This window comes from Silene latifolia, unplaced genomic scaffold (assembly GCF_048544455.1).
Source record: "Silene latifolia isolate original U9 population unplaced genomic scaffold, ASM4854445v1 scaffold_73, whole genome shotgun sequence".
Lineage (NCBI taxonomy): Eukaryota > Viridiplantae > Streptophyta > Magnoliopsida > Caryophyllales > Caryophyllaceae > Silene > Silene latifolia.
Genome location: NW_027413640.1, coordinates 3,727,228 through 3,734,958, shown reverse-complemented (window position 1 = coordinate 3,734,958; position 7,731 = coordinate 3,727,228). Strand labels below are relative to the sequence as shown.

Here is a 7,731-nt window from a genome sequence, read left to right as displayed (position 1 = left end):
ATAATTAATTTGCCAAAACAAAACAAAAATTAAAAACCCCCTTTTTTTAATTGTCTCGGCAAAAAAAAAAACAGAATTTTTTTTTCTCGGTAAAACTGAAAAGAAACAAAAACAACCCGTTTTTTTTTTCTTTTTCACGGTTTTTCTGTAGAAACCGAAACAAAACAACAAATTTTTTTTTTTTATTTTCTGCCCACTGTGAATAGTAACCGAGAGGTGAACAGTAACAGAAAAAAAAATTTTCGCGGCTCAAATTAAAACAAGAACCCTAATGCCTCTTTTATGTCTCTTTTGCGGCAAAAATGCCCTAAAACATAAATTCGATGAAGAAAATCGTTTACAGTTGCTATTAGAACATGATTACCATATGAATTAATAAAACATGATTAATCTTATATGCCAAACACTATATACCAAAAACAATTTTTATATCATAAACATGACGATTCCATTTGAATTTTAACTTAATTTTCATTAAATCAGAAACTACCAATTTATCATATGTTTATGTTAACTGATTAAACAACAATATGAAAAATCGAAATGGAAATAATCATCAACAACAAAGGCATAAACTCGGCAGAAAAAAAAAACAAATCGGCAAAAAAAAAATTTTTTTTTTATACCGAAACCCTAATTTTTTTTTCGAAACCCTTATGTTGTTTACAAACAATTTTATGAAAATCATCAAAATTAAAATTCGTGGCCTTGGCTCTGATAACACTTGTGGGATTTATCTGTATGCATCTCTTAAAATTTTAGGACTATAACGAATTATAACATGATGAAACTAGTCATAAAATAAATTGCATAAACAAAATTGTAAAGGATTAAGAAATAACCTTCGGTCCTAGCAAAAACAACCTAAGAACAATATCAAAGTTGATATTCGCCTATCAGTTGCACCAAGACGATATGAGAAATGCCCTTTGATTATGCTAGAATCGATCCAGAAATTAACTAATTAATTTTTTTAGGTTTTTGTATTTTTCGTAGAGATGAGAGGCAAGGATTAGGTTGGAATGAATTAGGGTTGAAAAAACATCTCACCTTTCTCTTAATAAAACCGAAAAAAGAGAAGGCAAATCAAGATCTTATTCTTTCCTTCATTCGGCCCATAAACCGAAATAATAAGGATTATAATTTCCTTATTTTCGGTTATTCCAAAAATGTATAAAATGTGTTAAATATAAATTGTCATCTAGTGAGGATCGATCCCACAACCTCTTGGTTTGAGTACCCTCACTATTACCACTATGACACATTCATCTTGTTGATATTAAATATAACCGATTACATCTAATTACGAATTAACAGATTAATTTGTCCAAGCTAACATTACATACATTTAATTAAATATAACTTATTATATTCAATTTATTTAATTGTGATTAATTGTCTCAACTAATATTATTTAATCTTCTTTAAATAATTGTCTCATCAACACATTGACTAACTGTTTAGTCATATAAGACATCAATGTGATTACATTTCCATAACCACATCTCTCAAACACATCCTATAGGTGTGACCTTTAGGGACCAGTTGATCACCGCCATCTGTATGATAATAACGTCAAACTTTCTAGCAAGCCAACCGTTATTAGGTAATCGTTAATCAACTGATTAAAATACTAAGTATACCCTTGTGAACCTGTAAGAGAGTTACAAATGTTATCACACTAATTTGTGGAGGACACAAGCTCCAACAGGAAGAAGTTGGCTCTAGCTTTCTACAAAAAGTTCTATCCACCGGAAAAGGCTAACATGCTAAGAGCTCAAATTACGGGCTTTAAGCAAAGAGATGAGGAATCTTTATATGAAGCTTGGGAGCGATTCAAAGGAATTTGTCGCTCATGTCCTCATCATTGACTTAGCGAGTGGTTCTTGGTACAACAATTTTGGAACGGTCTTTATGAAGACTCGAGAAACATTCTCAACATGGGATCAAATGGAATGTTCACCGAAGTTGATGACAATCAAACTTGGAACAAAATTGAGGAAATGGCGGTCCATAACTCACAATATAGTAGACCTCGCAAGGCTACTAGAGGAGGAAAGCATGAAGTGGACTCCATTACTCAATTGGGTGCTTAACTTAGTGCTCACATTGATACCATCAATTTGAAGTCTGAAAAAGCTATGGCTAGACTTGAAGAAGCCTCAAAATCACCAAAGCATCATGTTAATGCCATGACGGCATCTTCATCAATCCCAAGTGGGATATGTGAGAATTGTGGAACTTTGAGACATGACCAAAGTGAATGTAGGGGAACAAATGAACAAGTGAATGCTTTTCAAGCATACAAGAGTGGTACCCCTTATTCAAATTATTACAATGAAAACACCAAATTCCATCCAAATCTCTCATACAAAAGCCAAAATGTTCAAAACCCTCAACCAACATACACCCCACCTCCCATGAGAAACCAAAATCAAATACCCTTTTACAACCAAAACCAAGGTTACCAAAATTAAACTCCATACAATCAACAAAATGACCAAAGTTTTGATGTTCAAAAAGCGGTCCTCCAAATGCAAAAGAATCAACAAGAGTTTTTCACTCAAATTCAAAAGGATAGTCAAGCAAAGGAAATCACCATCAACAACATCCTAGCTCACACCAAAATGTTGGAAACCCAATTGACTCAACTAGCATCTTCAAGCTCACAAAGACAAAAGGGGCAATTACCACCTCAAAGTAATCCCCCAAGACATGAAACGGTTAGTGCCATTCACTTGAGGAGTGGTACAAGGTATGAAGCACCGAAGAAGCAAGTTGAGGATGAAGTTATGGAAGCTAGTTACAAAGAAGAAATTGTGCAAAACTCCAAAGATGGAGAACCATCAAAAGAAGAAATTTCAAAGAAAAATGAAGACAAGGTCAAGGGGAAGGAGCCCATTGTGATTAGACTTCCTTTTCCGAGTCGTCAAGCCAAGCCCAAATTTGATGACCAACTTGGAAAATTTATGGAAATTGTGAAGAATTTGGAAGTCTCAATTCCTTTCACGGAATTAATCAATCATGTGCCGGCCTATGCAAAATACATGAATGACATCCTCACAAAGAAGTCGATCTGGAAGCTTGAGAATATCGCCTTCACTAAGGTGAGTAGTGCAATACTTCAAGGGAGTTCACCTCCAAAATTTAAAGATCCGGGAAGCTTCTCAATACCGTGTACCATTGGCGACACCACGATCAACAAAGCCTTATGTGATCTAGGGGCTAGTGTGAGTGTTATGCCGTACTCGGTGAGTAAAAGGTTAGGGATGAGAGAGCTTAAATGCACCAATATCACACTCCAAATGGCCGATAGATCGACGAAGACACCATTAGGGATATGGGAAGATGTTCCCGTAAGAATTGGGAAATTTTTCATCCCGGTGGACTTTGTCATTGTTGACATGGAAGAAGACTCTAACATTCCAATCATTCTAGGTAGACCTTTCTTGCACACCGCGGGTGCGGTGATTGATGTGAAGCATGGAGAGCTCACTCTAGAAGTGGGAGATGAGAGCATAGCTTTCAATCTTGACAAGACCATGAGAGCTCCCCGTTTGCATGAACCATGTTTTATGGTTGATCATTATAGCCGGAAGGATGATAGGAAGAAGTCGGAATTCCAATGGAAGAAGAAAATTGATGATGCTTCATTCAAAGAGCAAGTGAATTGTAACAAAGAGAGCTTGAAAAGCTCACCAAAGTCAAGCAATGAAGAGGATGACCTCATTGGCCAAGACAAGAAAGTAGGAAAGTTGTCTCTATCAATTCAAGAGGTCTTTAGTGACCAAGTAGCTGAAGTTTGTGGTCTTTGGGACGATGAGTTTGAAGGGATTTTCAATCCCTATATTGGTAATGCTATTGATAAAGACCAACATGAAGAACAACAAGGGCAAAGGTCTATTGAAGATCTTTATCATGATAATGAACAAGCTTTGGACTACTTCTTCAAGGTGTTGAGCAACATCAACAACACCTTGGACATGCCCCCATGACATCTCACTAAGGATGAGAGTTTGGTGGAGTCCTCCCTAAACCACCATTTGTAAATATTTCTAACTCCCTAACTCGCATTTTAATTCTTACATTGCATTTTTTGTCATTTTTGGATTTTTATGCTTTGATCAAGGTAATTATCATTTTTGAGAGAAGTGAGGGAGGGACTAATAATTTAATTGATGTGTAGTGCTTTAGCTTAGTGTGGGGATAGCATTTGCCTAGGCTATTCATGCCTTAGTAGTGCCCCTACAATGAGGAACAAGGGATTTGAAGAATGAAAAATGACACGGGATATGCAAGTGCACGGATGGAACTGAATCCGGGTAGACTAGGGAGAATCCGAGCGTCTTCAAGGGGAATCCGCTCGTCTTTAGGGAACCCGAGCGTCTTTATCAAAATCCGTCCGTCCATTTTAACTGAAAAATTGAAATTTTGGGACTGTCGAAGAATCCGAGCGTCCTGGTAGAGAAGACGCTCGTCCTGAAGAACCCACCTGTCTATGCAAAAAGACGCCCGTCTTTTTGCCAGTGCAAAAGAAGAAAGCTTGCTGTATCAGAATCCGCCCGTCTTCAGCAGAATCCGGTCGTCCCGCAGTCAAAGAATCCGAGCATCCCAGCTGAAAGACGCCCATCTTTAGGCGAGAATCCTGAACCCAGAATAGGGAGAATCTGAGCGTCCCGAAGGAAAGACGCCCGTCTTCCCCTGCAGTTTCAAAATTTTCGGGTATTTTAAATACCCCTCCCACATTAATTTCTTCATTCATTCATTCAAAACACTACCAAAAACCCAAAAACCCAAAAACTCAAAACCCTCATCCTCTCCATCACCAAAACAAGATTTCCTCAACCAAATTTAACAAAATCAAATCCAAACTTCCTTTTAACAACAATTAATCACTCCTCTTCCAACAAAAATCAATCCAAATACCAAAATCTTCAACCTTTGAGTCGATTTTTAAATTACAAAGGCAAAGCCTTTCATCTTAAAATCGATTTGGGTATACTTGGAAATTGAAGATTTTCACTCTTTTCTTGGTATTTTCATCAATGGTAAGAACAAAAGGATCAACAAAGGCACCTAAGGCAAAGGCACTCTCAACAAGGCAACAATGCCTTCAAGCAAAGAAAGCCTCATTGGCTATGGTGGTTGCTAGTGCAAACTTGGAAGTTCAACAACAACAAAATCCTCCCTTGGAAGCAACAACATCAACCACTCCGGAAATTGCTCAATTATCAAACTATCCGGAGGTAATTTTCATTTCTAACTCCCATAGGGATACATTTGCCAAGTATGCTAGGAAATCCTTTCTACCCACCAAATTCATATGTGAAGATGCCTTGAACAAATTGGGTGTCCTTGAACAAAAAAAAGCCTTCTTTGAAGCCATGGGGTTGGGAAAATTGTTTGCTACAAAAGAATTGACATACGCCTCCCTTACCTTAGAATTCTTGAGTTCTTTGAAAGTAACTAAGGTAGAGACTAGAGAAAACATCGAGTTCCGCCTTGCCAATGTGAGTAGGCGCATCACCTTTGATGACTTGGGTAAAGCATTAGGTCTTAGTGATACACCTCGTTATTACAAGAAGCCCTAAAAATATGACCCCGCTCCTCTTTGGGAGGCGATTTCCGGGAGGAAATTTGAGAACTTTCATGCTAGTCGCGCTCTATTAGTCCACCATCCGGGCATTAGAGTGTGGCACAAGGTCATTGGGAACACTATCATTGCAAGAAAAGACACTAACCACTTTACCAAGCTTGATTGTATTCTACTTGAGTCGGCCTTAAATATTGGAAGGGAATTCACCAAACCTTACAATTCTCTAAGGCTTTTGGTGGAAAGATGGCTAAATGTTGATTGTGGAAAGCAAGGCACCGCTTTTATCGTAAATGGAGGTCTAGTTACTCTTTTGGCTAAGTACTTTGATCCGAATTTCAACAAGGATAACAAGTATGTGGCGAAAAAAGGGGGTCATCTCATTGACGTGGATGCCATAATTAACAAGTACAAGTGGTTTACGCATAATCCTCTTGACACCAAATATGGGTGGCTCACCAATGATGCTAGATCTTTTACTTTGCCTTCCAAGATATGCCGTTTGAGTGTTCATAGAACAAACTACCTTCTTCCCCTCTCAAAGGAAGCCGAATACATCATCCGTCAACAAAGGGGTGAAATTGAAATGCCCTCCTTCTCCATTGTCACACCACCCTATCCATTCAAGTATCAAGAGTTCAAACCCGAAGGTGTTGAAGAAAGCAATGACTACATGACTCTACTTATGCAAGAGATGCACAAACAAGCTTATAAGGATCGGGAAGATGCATACTTAGCCCCAATATCCACCCCTCCTTCATTTAGCTAGACAAGGACTACTTGATCCTTCATGTCCTTTGCCTAGTTGGGCGGATAGGGAAGTCTTCTTTCCAAGTGCATCTAGGGGTGAGATACCGGGTGATGATGAGGTTGTCGGTGATGAGGTTGTTGATGAAGAGGTAAATGAAGAAGAAGAGGCTAATGAAGAAGAAGATGATGAAGGAAGTGAGCAAGGAAGTGAAGAGGGAAGTGGTGATGAGTCCACTTTTATTGAGGAAGATGATGACAATGATGATATGGTGGAAGACTAGCAAGCTTTGGAGGCTCCTACCTTCTTGAGGTTTGTCTACTTCTTTCTTTGTTTTATTTATTTTATCTTGATCATGGTTGGAGTCTCCTAGCAACATAGAGGACTAACACCTTGGCCCCATTGAGGTGTTCTTATTTTATTGTTCCCACTTTTGAAAATCCAAAATGACAAATTTAGTTTCATGCATTGCATCTTGTGTGCATGAACTACCCCCAACTTTAGGACATTAGAAATAATGTCTATCTCGGTTTGGGGAAGTACATGCATACGCAACGGGAGGTAATCTAAATTACGCTCTCCGTCATAAACAAAAACCCATACATCATGTAGTGTAGATTAGTATAGCTTGCATTTAGTGTAGAATTCATGCATCATGTTTGCATAATTTCCCATCATTTTGGCCATTGAGGACAATGCCCATATTAGTGTGGAGATGGGGAATTATAACTTAACTTTTATTCAAAAATCCAAAAAAATCAAAAAATTTCGAAAAACCATAAAAAATTGAAAAAATGAAAAACCAAAAACAAGTTCATTTCCTTTGTAGTGTAGTCTTGTATATATTGTTGTATATATTGTGTTTATTATATCCTTGCTCACATTGATTGACTACGCCACATCCGAGACATGAGGATATTGAAGACCGCATGGTATGATCTTTCCAATCTCCTTTTTCCTCTTTATGTTAATGACTATGTGGCTTTATTTTGATTGATGCGGTATAACAATGTGAATCTAGGACTTGCATTTAGAATACTTGGCATATTAGTTGGTAGAATCATTTGTATTAGGATGTATATATGCTAGTTGCATCATGGCATATAGTTGCATGTTAGAAAATTTTGCGAAACCGTCTACTTGGGAAGCTTGACAAGTGTATATAGGCCCTAGTAGATGCTTTTTCTTCTTAAGACTTTGCTTGTTAGAATACTTGTAAAACACCCTAGGATGTGTCATGTTAGTATCCTTTGACCCATGGATTAACGCCTAGTCAAGAGTACCTTGTGGTGTGATAACTCCTTGGCTACCGTTTATTCCAAGGTGACCCTTGAAACCATGCATCTTTCATCCATGTTCTACCACATTTTTGTCAAGGGGAATGGGCACA

The 7,731-nt window shown here is 37.8% G+C and overlaps 1 non-coding gene across 1 annotated transcript; it reads right to left on the bottom strand.

Annotated features, from left to right (window-relative positions):
- Positions 1-1,766: 1,766 nt before the first annotated feature.
- Positions 1,767-1,873, bottom strand: LOC141640211 (small nucleolar RNA R71). The gene has a single exon (XR_012542901.1). It is a non-coding gene; the product is annotated as a small nucleolar RNA R71 (small nucleolar RNA).
- Between the last annotated feature and the right edge of the window lie 5,858 nt (positions 1,874-7,731).